The following is a 13,577-nucleotide window of genomic DNA, read 5'->3' as shown; positions in this document are numbered from 1 at the left end:
ACCTTCAATATTTCGAACCACGATGCCAATTCAGAAAATGTAAAACTGGACACGCATTCTTTGTTGGCGGCTTTCAATTTGTCAATATCATTATCATCTTGTGCCCTAAAACCGACAATTAAAATATTGATTTTAATTGATATTGATATTAATTTTAGCAAATTAATCGCCAATTTATTGAACTCCATCACGTACATGATGTCAGTCTTGCTGCACAGTCCGCGTGCATACACTGCATCGACGTATCTCGCACTGTTTTTTTTTAAACCTGTAAAGTTTTTAAAACACTCTCACCCGACCACGGCGGCCGCGTTTCGATGGAGGCGAAACCCTAAGGCAACCGTGTGCTGCGCGATTTCAGTGCACGTTAAAGATCCCCAGGTGATCAAAATTATTCCGGAGCCCTCCACTACGGCACCTCGTTCTTTTTTCGCTCTCTCCTTTGTCCCTTCCCTTACGGCGCATTTCAGATGTCTGCCGATATATGCGACAGATACTGCGCCATTTCCTTTCCACAAAAACCTATTTTAAAAATAATAATTATTGGTTTTGGGGGAAAGGAAATGGCACAGTATATATCTCCTGCTTCCATTGTTTGTCTATGGCTTCAGCTAGCTCTGGCCTCCCTTCCTCCTCCGTGGTTTACCGGCTGCATGTCACTTTGTATGGGCTCTACTTGCTCTGCTCTTCGGGGGCTTCAATCAGTATTGCGTTGCGCTTACATTATATAGCATTTTGAGTCCGTTTAACGCTGCTCTGCCTGTCCAGCGAGAAACTGGCCTTCTTTTTTTTCATCAGCATATTGTCTTTTTCTCGCGCGTTCGCATCACGCGCAGGAACGCGCTAGTGCTGTGCGCCAGCTCATCACGCGCCACGTTCCGTCTACGCCTTTCTCCATATTCCAGGCTGTAACGCGAGTGCTTGCGAGCCCTCGTTCTGCACGACACCACAAGACGAAGCCTGCCGGTTTCTGCTGTCGCACCATGGACGCTGGGCAGGCATCAGGAGAACGGTCTCTGGAGGCCCACCGAGACGCTGTCGTGCACCGCCGCCCGAGGCTAATCAGCATACGGGGCCTGGGCCGCGGCCAGCCCTTAGCCGGGATCGTGCGCATTATGGAGCCCGAGATCCCCGCCATCGGACTGGGCCGAGGCTTCCCAGAATTCGGCTTGCCTGGCGTTATGCTTCTCGACAATCGTCGCCTGCTGTTGCAGGGCGGCTAGACTGCGTGTCCCGCAACGTCCTGGCTGCCGCTGGTCAGGATCGCAGCTCCCGGTCAGTGACAACTGGCACTTCTAACAACCTCTTGGAACAACCGGATTCTTCAGGACCAGGTCGGTAGTGGTCAGCCGCGACTCAGACGGACTCGTTGACTTTTTTCCTCCAGCATTTTTTTTTTTTTTGCATTAATCAGGACACTCCGTCCAAGGTGGTCGTGGAACAGTACTCGTGTGGTGTGTGCCAATGTCGGGGTTCCAGCGGCGGAGTCGACCAACTTGCATGTAGAAGTAGAATGCTATGTCATGAGAATTCCTCACTGTGAGAACTTTCAATTCTTCCTTGTCTGCTCACCTTGCACCCCCCCTCTCTTGTGTGTTCAAAACTCTCTTCTCTCAAAATAAAATGTGCCAGGCAGCCTATAGCACTCTAAAAAAAAACGTGTCATCCTAGTCTCTTTGGGGGGTCACTTATCACTGATCTGACATCTTTTTTAGGTGTAAGGTTATGCTAGTTCTTGGAGACTAACTATTTATGCTTTTGCACATAGTGTAACGTTATGCTTCTAATAGCCTAAACTTGCACTGCAATAAGAAGAACTTTAAGCCAGCTAGGTATAACATTACTGCTTCCTAAGAGGGGCAAGTGCTAGACAGCATAAACATATCCTAGCATGAAAGGTGCAAGCTTGCACCTTCAGCAGGTGAATTTATGCTACGTCTAGAAGTGCAAAGCAACTTTGTCAAAAACTAAACTTACATCGACAAAAACAGAGCGAAGTTTGCGCCCCTGTGGTGCTAGCGTATACCCTCACAAGGTGGATAATGTTACCCTTTTAAGAGTATAAGGTAACGCCCAATTGCAGAGGCTATCTATGCACTATCCGGTGGTATATATATATATATATATATATATATATATATATATATATATATATATATATATATATATATATATATATATATATATATATATATATATATATATATATATATATATGTATATATATATATATATATATATATATATATATATATATATATATATATATATATATATATATATATATATATATATATATATATATACTGTCCACACAAGAGCCCTATTACCCTTCTGTAGCGTAAACCTGCCCATTGAATGCAGGTCTAAAGCTGACCCATAGTGTGCAAGCTGTAGTATTTCTGGAAGTGCAGGCAGTGTTGAAATCTTGAGACAAATCTTACATCTGAGATAAGCTGTGTCATCTCGTGTTCAGGTGCAGGTACTACTGCAGAATGCACACAGAGGATTTATCAAACAATCGGACAGAAAAATACCGTCGTGTTTATTTTTCCACATGCTACACCATATTACAGCAATGGCCCCGGCAGTCTTCTCCATACAGGTGGGGGCAGTACGCGCCATGTAATTGACCTGCACAGAGAAGAAAACATGTACTAAACTTTCCAACTACAAAGCTTAGTACGACGTGACCACGGGCTTAGTTCATGTCTAAAAATGTAAACTGCACAAAAGGCAGGAATAAAGGGGGATGCATGAAAACAATGCCACAAGTGCAGACTTCCAACTGTTTATTAATGAGAACCAAGATCAGAAAATATATGCAGAAAAAACAAAAAGACGTCCCAAATAACAAATACTTAATTGCTTGCATATGCTCACATAATCGCAAGCACACTGGCTTGTCAAGAAAAAAATTCATGCTGTGGCCAACAAAACAAAAAACCACTAAGAAATCACAAAAATCCAGAATATTGTTCCCAGCTCTAGGGTCAAACTGTAGGCATCCCCGATGCCGGACTACTGGGAGGGTCGTGACAACAAAAAGACATGTATGAAATGGAAACTAGTAAAAGGTGAGAAAATAAAATGCAAGTGAACGAATCCTTCTTTGCATTCTCATGCATTTAGTTCTCCATATTATTTTCATTTACTTTCATTGTTAAATAAGTCTTATCCCTCACCTGCAATTCTGCTCGTTTGCTGCTTTCTGCTCGTTTGCTGCTTTTCCATTCCATCATCTACGAATTTTCATTTCTGCTTTCAGAGTTTGCCTTCCCAGTGGTCTGATTTATTGAGTGGCTAAGCTTTTATGCAGCCCCTGGTCTTCCCAGTGGTCTGATTTATTCAGTGGCTAAGGTTTTATGCAGCCCCTGGTGACACTATGGTTCTGGTCTCTGATGCCACAGTAAGGTTTTCAAAGGTTCTTATCCTACACCTGTCTTCCCCGAGGTGCAGTTGATTTGGCGGATGACGTGTAGCACAAAGTGCAGACGATGGCCACACGGAAGACGAGGCAGGTACAAGGAAGTTCAACTTTATCAAACGTTTAAACACAGGACAGGCACACACACACAGAATAAAACTGAAGCAGCATGCTTGACACTACAAACACATGAGCTCCAAGCTCTTTTCTCACAGCTTATTGAAACCGCGGCTTGCCACTTCGCTCGTTCGAAGCCCAACGCAAAAAACGAATGAAAATATGCAGCGTGCACTCTTATAGCATCATCCGAATGTTCGAGAGACGAGCGAGGGCATTGGGAGAGGAAGTAGGTGCCGCGGAACTGACACTGTTGTTCCCCTCTCCGCCCACCTTTGGGACGCTGCTCGCGGCTTCTAGAATCGCTCAGCCGCGCACCGCAAAGTCATGGTCGCGAGAGAGGAGGACCTGGCCCGTGCGCTGGAAAGCAATCGGGAGCGCGCGTGCACACGAAAGCCTTCCAAAGAGTTCCACACTTTCTCTTTCGGCAGCGGGCGCGCCGAGAGCGCCCGGCGCTAGCCGCAGCGGCCTTACATGCCCCACCATAAGAAGATTGCTGGGCTTTCTTGTCCGGCCAATCTGAACACAAACTCAAGGCCGCGACTCGTCGGCTGAACATCTGAAGTTCACATGCACAGTTCTAATGTACTGTGGATTTCCAACGTGCACTGCTTTTGCGGCAAGTCCAATATCTTGCAGTTTTCACAGTGTGACGAACAATGTCTTTGGGCGGTTCGCAAATCATCCACGCACACAATGGCAAACATATCCATACAGGTGAGCGGGAACGTTGACGCCCACCAGCGTGCGTGACTCAGGCTTACATAATAGACTAATCTTGCCAAGTAGAATTCGGGAGCTGGGAAAACGCGTCGGCGTTTCCATTAGACGACCCTTTTCTGTTGCTGACTGTGACATTATAGCGCTGCAATGCAAGTGCCCACCTGGCGAGTTTGGCGCCATATGCCGTACTCGTGGCAAGATGGGAAAGAGGGTTATGGTCCGACACTATGCGAACCTGTGCTTCGAATACCCAGAGCTCGAATTTTTCCAGTGACCAAATAATTGCAAATGCTTCTCGTTCTACTGTGGACTAACGTGCCTGAGTTGGGGTGAAGCGGTGGCTGGCAAATGCGATAGGCTTCTCCCGGCCATCTTTCCCCATTTGCGCGTGACAAGCATCAGCTGCAATTTTGGAGGCATCTGTAAAAAGCCGGAACGGCTGTTCTAAGTCTGGCGTGCTCAGAGACATCGCATGGCAAAGTGAATTTTTCAGCCATTCCAGTGACCGCAGTGCCTTGGCCGACCATGGAATCAAGTTGGGTACCCCTCGCTGTTAATGGCGCTGCTACCTCTGCGTAGTTCTTTACGTACTCGCGGCAGTAGCTGCAGAGCCCAAGGAGACTGCGAAGCTGTTTTTTGGTGGTTGGTGGCATGATATCTCTAATCGCCGCTAACTTTTCTGGGCCCGGCGAATGCGTTCCACCACCTACAACTTGGCTGAGGTATTTAATGTGACTTCACACAATTTGGCATTTCTCCGCACTCACCCGAAACCCTGCCTTACGTAGGTGGAGAACTGCATCTAGCTGTTTCAAATGGTCATGCCATGTCGCGGAGAATATGGCTATATCGTCTAGGTATGCCGTGGCATAATCTTGGTCTTTTGCCAGCACTGTGTTCATGATCTTTTGAAACGATGCCGCCGCATTCTTCAAGCCGAATGGCATGACGCGCCAGGCATATTGACCGTCATGCATGGCAAAAGCAGTCATATGCCAACTCTCTGGGGCCATAGGTACTTGCCAGTACCCATGACGTAAGTCTACTAGCGTGATGAACTTAGCATGTCAGACTTTCAGTACAAGCTCTTGTGGGTGCGCCATAGGAAATGCATCGGCGCATGTAGCCGCATTCAAAGTGCGATAATCTATGCAGAGGCGCACTGAACAGTCTTTCTTCCCGACGCATACGACGGGGTGTGCGTACTTGATCTCGATTGGGTAAATCAGTCCCATTTCCGAGAGTTTGTTTACTTGTCGGCTGACTTCGGTCTCTAGAAGCTCTGGGACTCTATACGGGAATGACCATTTAGGTTGGTGCCCATCTTCTAGCCCGATGCGATGCTTTCCGACCTTTGCAATACCCGGCATCTCGCGAAACAGGTCACAGTATTTCGCGAAGACAGTCCCTACATCAGCGCGCTGCTTCTCACTTATGTGAGCTAGTTTTTCCTGAGTCAGCGGAGCAATACTTTTACCATGTGGTATGCGGGGTGTGTATTCTACTTCCCTGAACTCTGCGTCTTCATCAAGAACGACACCCACGTGCCCGGTTCTAGTGTAGTACGGTCGGTGGCGATTTGCATGTACAATGGAGCTTGTACGCCCTCCAATGCGATCCGCTAAGAATGCTCCCTTTCGCGCGCAATAACTGTAAAGGAGCCCCGCCACTTTGGCGCTAGTTTTGTGTCACGATCGGTGTCGAAGAGCAGTACACGGTCCCCGACATCAAAAGTTTTCTGCCGTGTCGCCCGGTTGTAAGACTGCGCGTAGCTACCCTGCCGCGCGCTTGCTGTGAGCCCGGCCTTGTCCGCAGCGATCTCGAGTTGTTCGCGTAACTGCTTCAGATATCGCGCTGGTTCCTCCCGTAAGGTCCTCAGGAATGCCACTTCACCTGTCCAGGTTCCTATTAGAATCGCGAGCAGTCCTGTCGGGTTTCTACTGTAAAGCAACCTGAATGGTGCGACACCCGTTGTTTCGTGGGGGACTTCTCTTAATGCCCAAAGAACATAAGGGACCAACCTGTCTCCGTTTCTTAGGTTTTTTGTATGACGTGGTAAAGCATATTTTTTAATATGCGGTTCCATCTCTCCACCGTGCCATTGCTTTCGGGATGCTCTGGCATGAAAAAGCGAGGTGAACAGCCTAGCCTAGACACCATTTTGTGCGTCAGTTGTGATTTGAAGTTTGTCCTTTGTTCCGAACATATCCCTTCCGGTACGGCTAAAGATCTCTAGCAAGGCACTGCATTTTGCCTTCGCTGGTAACGATCGCAAGCACACAACTTCTGTCCAGCAGGTACAGAGGTCGACAAAGCAAAGGGCATACTTGTGTCCTCGGGGCAACGGTACCTCAAGAGGTTCAACCATGTCGACGTTTACGATCTGGAAGGGGTGTTCAGGTCTGGAGGTCTGGTGAGCGGTGTAATAAGGATTCTGTCAGTTTGGAATCTATCCGACCGAATCTGACACGTGTGACACGTTTTACAATGCTCGGCCACGTCTGCTTCTAGTCCAGGCCAGAAGAAGCTGTATTTTATTCTGGGTTTGTTTGGTCTTCTTCGGGCCCAAGTGGCCTCCCCACAGTGAGTCGCGTGCCAGCGTCAGGACATCCTTCGGCCTTTCAGCTGGCGAAACAAGCTGCTTCACCTTTGTGCCCATGATTGTGTCCTGATGGAAGAGTAGTCCGTCAGACACAAACATTCCCCCTTCCCTTCTTTGGCATCGGTCCACGCTTTTGTCAAGCTGTCGTCGCCAATTTGAGCCTCGCGTAATTTTACACGCTGACTCGCCGCGTCGCGTGCATCGGCGTCTTGTTCGATCACCGTATCGGGGGTCATATCGGGGCTTTCCTCACATGCTGTCTCCTCAGAGTGCTCACGGCACGTAGTCTCCCGAATGTTGTTTGTGGGCCCAGTCGCAGTGAGCTGGTTTACGGCCCGTGTCTCACTGCCGTGGTCCAGTTGCTGTATTAGCTCCCAGTCCTCTCGCGTGATCCAGCAATTCAGGTCTTTCGAGAGCTCGTTGGTAAGGGCGCACACAACGTGTGCTCTCTGGGGGGTCTCCACAGTTAGTCTCTGACGTCTCAAGTTCATAGGTATAGTGACTAGCGCTGCATCAACCTTCTTGTCAAAGGCGCAGACCAGTTTGATCCTGCCTGCAGGCTTGTGATATTCACTCGGCACAATGTCTTCCCTAACCACAGTAATCTCCGCGCCCGTGTCGACAACGGCGTTGGTGGGCACACCGGCGCATTCTGTCTCGACTTCTTGTAACTTAGAGGTCCGCACGCAGTCATTCTCTGCTCGTGTTTTTATCTCGGCGACCAACGCGTCGTCACCTTGAACTACCTCACAAGCCCCTCTGCTTTCCTCGGTTGCTACTGCAACCCTGTTGGTTCGCGCCCCCTTTGCGGTGACGTTGTCCTTCTTGCGATTGGCGATCTGCCCAGAGGCCAGAAAATTTCTAGCGATATGCCCCTCTTTGCGACATGCGAAGCAGCCCGTCCGCTTTCTGGTGCTTACTTCGCTCTCCTTGGGGCTCTCAGGCGCTGTCGAAATTGGCCGCACCGCTCTTCCTTTGCCCTTAGCATCCTCGAACGTGTCGAGATCGCGCGCCAGCTACTTAGGTGTAAGCCACTTTTCGCCCTCGCGCAGACGGATATACTCCAATCCTTCAGTGCTAAGGACGCATTTTATGCGGTCCGCTATCATTATAGAAACTATTTCTTTTTTTGTTTACGCCTTTCTGGCTCGGAGGTAATAATCAAAGTAGGTACGCGTACAGAAGGCAAACTGCATCCAAGTCTCGGCCTTCCCCTTACATGCCTTCTCGAACACTTGAAGTATTGTGACGGGGTTAGCTTTAGCTCGCTGAGCACTGCGGCCTCGAGTGCTGCGGCCTCGAGTTCGTACTCGAGCTGCGACTGGTTCATTGTGAATGTGGCGTCTTTCTTTCGCGCCTGTCCCTGGAGCGTCAATCTGACTAGCGCCTGTCCCTGGAGTATCCATCTGAGTAGTGTCTGTCCCTGGAATGTCAATCTGACTACTTCCCCCTGCTTTGTTCTTACCCACTCTTCGCCAGCCAACACTACGCATCTCCCAGCTCTAATGCCTGAGCTACGCACGCCAACGGACGAAAGAAATCCCGCTCACCTAAGCAACCGTAGCTCCTCCCCGCCGCGTCGCTCCTCTCTGTAGGGGCCACTACTTGACATCGGAGCCTCGGACCGCCGCCGGTTGTGGTCCCTAGGTCCCCTGCACACGTCCAAGACTCCTCTCCCTCGTTGAATGACCGGTGGTCTAGATGAGCGCAGGAAGACGTTGCGCCTGGCTCACGATACGGGCTGGCTCTTGCGGAGTGCCGGTGGTTGCCGAATCCTTGTCGACTGCGCCAGTAAGGTTTTCAAAGGTTCTTATCCTACACCTCTCTTCCCCGAGATGCAGGTGATTTGGCGGGTGACGTGTAGCACGAAGTGCAGACCATGGGCACACAGAGGACGAGGCAGGTACAGGGAAGTTCATCTTTATCAAACGTTTAAACACAGGACAGGCACACACACAGGGAATAAAACTGAAGCAGCATGCTTGACACTACAAACACATGAGCCCTGAGCTCTCTTCTCACGGCTTATCGAAGCCGGAGCTTGCCACTTCACTCGTTCGAAGCCCAACGCAAAAACCGAATGAAAACATGCAGCGCGCACTCTCATAGCGTGGTCCGAATGTTCAAGAGATGAGCAAGGGCACTGGGAGAGGAAGTAGGTGCCGCGGCACTGACACTTGTTCCCCTCTCCGCCCACCTTCGGGACGCTGTCGCGGCTTCTAGAATCGCCCAGCCGCGCGCCGCTAGGTCAAGGTCACGAGAGAGGAGGACCTGTCAGCGCGATAGAATGCAATCAGGAGCGCGCGTGCACACGAGAGCCTTCCAAGGAGTTCCACACTTTCTCTTTCGGTGCCAGGCGAGCCGAAAGCGCCCGGCGCTAGCCACAGCGGCCTTACAGCCGATATATGTTTTGTAGCCCATGATGTGAATAAAAAGGGAAGTGTAGGTGATTAGCTAAGTGTCAGTGATATTGCCAGCTGTAATTATCAGTATGTTCTGCTTTCCTGCATACATTACCTGTGAATTCATTGCCTATTAGTTAAAAACAACAGGAAGCTTGTGCCTGCGATGGCTTTTCTGGGTGCATCCCATTGTCCCTGCCTTTTGAAACAGTTTAAATTCCTGGAAAAATGCTCGGACATGACAAAAAGGCTATGCCCTATAAATTATAATAAGGGAGAGGACGCACTCCTTTGTCAAGCCAATCTAATACCCCTTTCAAACGGCATTCCTCAAAGGAGCAAAAGCTTAAAAGAGCAGCGACGCAGCTACACGGTGCAGCCCAAAGGTGTAACTGTCGTTCAGGCTTAGCACCCGCTGCTGTGCTTGAGCCGGCTGAAGTGAGTGTTTTAAAATTAAAGTGTAGTCTGTTCATTCGTTGAGCTCGGACAATTTTTTTTCATTCTAACTGCTTCCTTAAAAGAATTGCAGCAGCTACTCTCATCAGCAGCAGCAGGTTTTGTGTATTGCCTTGGCCACCAGGGGCACTCGGTGTTGCTGCAACACTTTCACTGGCTTAAAATCTGGGCATAAAATATAAATACCCGTAGTAAAAGCAAAGCCAGATACACCTTTCGTATTTAAAAAAAATATGTTTTCAAACATTGTTGGCTGTATCTATTTTTTTATTGCTTTTACTTTTTGACAATTTGTTGCACTGTGATCACAGGTTCCTGAAGGCCGCGCCTTTGGGCTCCAAAGGTCTCTGACGGGCGCCTGAGCCTCCAAGGCCCTTAGCGGCAAAGGCGCAACATTTGTGCCGTGCAGCTGCACTCCTTACACCTTTGAATATAAGGACCTGAATCTCAAAGGCCTTTGCAGTGCCCGTGTGACAGGGGTATAACAGGGGTATACAAGTGGTATGTGACAGGGGTGACAGAGACTTACCAACTCGCCCAAATTTAAGCTTTACTCAGGGGTAAAAGGCTTTTTGGGTGCACCTCCTAACATCACCTAATGTTGAAATAAAGGCATTTGTATCTGTTTGTATTTTAGGGTACCACTCCTGGTAAACAAGGAAATGCTTCTGGCTAAAACCGAAATAATTGCCAGGCCAGCTTACACAGCTAAAGAGTCGTCTCCACTCATGTGGTAATCAGATGACGTCGTACACACAAAATTATAGGGATTATTATAATAAATGTAGCTTTAGTTCAGGTTCATAGCTGCATGGTTTTACACTACGTTTCTCTACATTATGCCTGTGCAAAAAGCTTTGCTTACTCAACCAGCTTTTACTGAAACACCACATTAATTACAGAGGCAGCATAAAATAATCTCCTTCTAAAGCACTATTTTTGCTCGAACAAATTCTACACCTCGACTTTTTATATACATAGTGCTGCTTTATCCAATGCTTGCAGAATATGCAGCAGCAGTAATTCTCATGAATTACATTTTGCCGGAACAGTAGAATGCAACCTCATATTATGTAACATTTTTTCAGATGCTTAGCATGATTAAACTGTAAATATTGACTGACAGCATGAGAGAATGGCTATTAGAACAGTTACCTTCCATATCTGCTGTCACATGCAGGCCACCTGAGCTTGATTAATTTTTAAGTTCACTCCATTGTGAAAATGCGAAAATAATATGGGTTCACGTCAGCTATGGAAATTATTCACATCAGTGAACATCACCTTCCTGCTGAAGAAGGAAGTGTTCACAGTGCAAAGGAGACAAGCAGTCTCGCATAGCTGCACATCAAATTTAGCTTCACATGCGTAAACTGCTAGTCATATCTGTTTGGTAGCATGCCAGCCTGCCAAGGATTCTGTGCATCATTTTTTTTCTTACTTTTCCTGCACATGAATTGCAGGCAGTGCCCCTCACTCTAATTCAATATGAAACCTTTGCTCAAGTCCAGCCTACTTTAAAAAAAAAAAACTGCATTGATACTTAACACAAGAAAAAAGATCACAATTACACAAACCAATATTAAAAAATTCCTTCACTACTAAGTCCTCCAAAACAGCCAATGGTTCCAAAATCTGCCTAATAGAATGGCTGTAGGTGCACCAAATAATATACTATGTTCACTGATGGACATCAAGCAATGATGAACTAGCTACAATGTCGTAATTACATAAAAAAATACATACCACACAAATCTAGACTTGACTACTTGTGCGGTTTTGAAGAAGCCAGGCAAACTTCAGTGCCAGGAGCAACAGTGCTTGTGTGCCTTTGCATCCCTCCTACTGTCAGGAGCACTGCAAGAGAAGCACCATTGATAGCATTAGTCTAACGGCTGGTCATAACTTGTATAATAATTAAACCACATAATGGCAGCGGACATGCTCAAGAAACAGCAGGAATATTTTGACAGTGAGAAACCACAACATTTCAATCAAAATTTTATCCAGAACAGCACTTGTCACGTATTTATAAGAGACGTAACTGACGCAGTGCACTAGTTTATACTGGACAGCTGCTCGCACAGTAAGCATAGACAAACTTCTTACACTACAATCGCTGCGTACCAGTGAATTGTCACTAAGTGCCTGACATAATTAACTAATTGTCTAACAACAGCAAGTGTAGAAGAAAGAAAGAACTATATTGTTACTGCGTACGAGGTTCAAAATATTCATAACAGAAAAAGCTTAGAAACTACACTACAAAGTCTACAATCTCACACAAGGATTGCGTGCTGAACTGAACTTAAGAGAACACAAGAGCACAAAAAGAGGTGACAGACTGTATGCTTTTGTGGTCAAATGTTTGGTCACCAACTAGCCCAGACCTTTTCACTTGCAAAAAACTAAAAAAGACCACTTTTCACCATTAGTCCTCAGCCTGACTGAAGGATAAGTTACTAGCACCATTCGCACACGCACCTTCCATTCGAATACAGTAAAACTGCTGGCATGATAAGCCACCCTCTGGGTTAGCAAAGAATATTGCAAGGTGAGTGCGAAAAAGGCCGCACGCCAGGAAACGCACAACTCAAATGAGCTGCGAATTTCTTGAGTATCAACGTTCCACGTTTACTGTTTTATCGTTTGCTTTCTGCTCAACAGTAAAAAAAAAAAAAATTACGCCGTCCATCCACACACGAGAGAAGAAAAAAAAGCGACCTGGCAGGTGGAGTCTTCTTGTAGCGCTAAAATTATAACAGGTTTACTGTCCAATGAGAATCAGATACAGTGCTGCGGTAGATATGAGCACTTCGCGCAGTACGTCGTGCCACAGAAGCGTGCACACTAATTTACTCGCCCTTTTATGAACGGAGACTGCTTTAGACATACCTCATCCTGAATGGTCGTCAGGAGGGACAAACACGTTGCGTTGAAGAGACGACAGGCAATATTCTTGCGCGGAGGATCCGAAGGGTCAGAGCCTGCAGCGAAAGAAAGCATTGAGAATGATCGTGCGTTGTACACGAATCGGCTCCCTCCGGCCGCTACGGAGTCAGCTCAAAAAAAAAAAAACAGCAACAAGTACCGGCTCGCGCACACAATCAATGATAAAACATCGTTATTCAATACACCACAATTTGATGATAGGTGAAAACCATGTAAGACCAAACGAAAAGGTCACTTACATGTATGGTTGAAATTTGGCGCAAAGAATCCGTACGATGAGCTCGCCGCGAAGATCTCGCGTGAGCTGTTTCTTTCAGACGCTGACTCTTTCGCGAAGGTGTCGGTCACTGCAGCGTCACGTAGCCATGAAGCGTGCACGACGAAGTAATCGCACAACCGAATTCAAAAAGCGTTGTAAACAGATAGACAGCTACGGTGGCTACGGCTAGCGTCAGCGCAAACATCGGCTTCTTCTTCGACTTTAAGAGTGCAAATAGCCAATCCAAATAGACAGATACGTGACCTAAAGAGCGAAGGGAAAGGTATACAATGTAAAAAAAGAAACAGTGCTTCGCGTCTTCTGTTGGGCAGGGAGCCGCGCTTGCCCTCTTTTCCTTTTCTCCTCTGACTGAGGGAAGGTCACCCAACATGTTTCCCAGCAGTGCTCCGCGGTAACGCTGCCCGCATGCGGGGCGACAGGCTTCGGCGTTTTCAATGTGCTTGCATTCTTCTTACATACGCCCCCCTCTGCCCATGTTACCCTACCCATGCGGCATACATTTTTCCGCGTTCTCGGGGCGCCCATAGCTCTTCCGCTCTCAGGGACAAGGAGCGCGGCGAGACTTTTTTTTACTCGACTGTTCCTCATCTTCCTTGCAGTATGCGTTTGAAGGTTTTC

General features: G+C 47.5%; 1 long non-coding RNA gene across 1 annotated transcript; it reads right to left on the bottom strand.

The window, feature by feature from the left end:
- Positions 1-2,536: 2,536 nt before the first annotated feature.
- LOC144112350 (uncharacterized) lies at positions 2,537-13,156 on the bottom strand. Its single transcript, XR_013310227.1, has 5 exons — positions 12,919-13,156; positions 12,623-12,714; positions 11,474-11,584; positions 8,420-8,652; positions 2,537-2,634 (listed from the first exon to the last, which is right to left on the bottom strand). It is a non-coding gene; the product is annotated as an uncharacterized LOC144112350 (long non-coding RNA).
- Between the last annotated feature and the right edge of the window lie 421 nt (positions 13,157-13,577).

The sequence above is a fragment of the Amblyomma americanum genome, unplaced genomic scaffold (assembly GCF_052857255.1).
Source record: "Amblyomma americanum isolate KBUSLIRL-KWMA unplaced genomic scaffold, ASM5285725v1 scaffold_69, whole genome shotgun sequence".
NCBI classification, from domain to species: Eukaryota; Metazoa; Arthropoda; class Arachnida; order Ixodida; family Ixodidae; genus Amblyomma; species Amblyomma americanum.
Note: the sequence above shows the minus strand (reverse complement) of the source record. Positions and strands in the feature narration are given on the sequence as shown.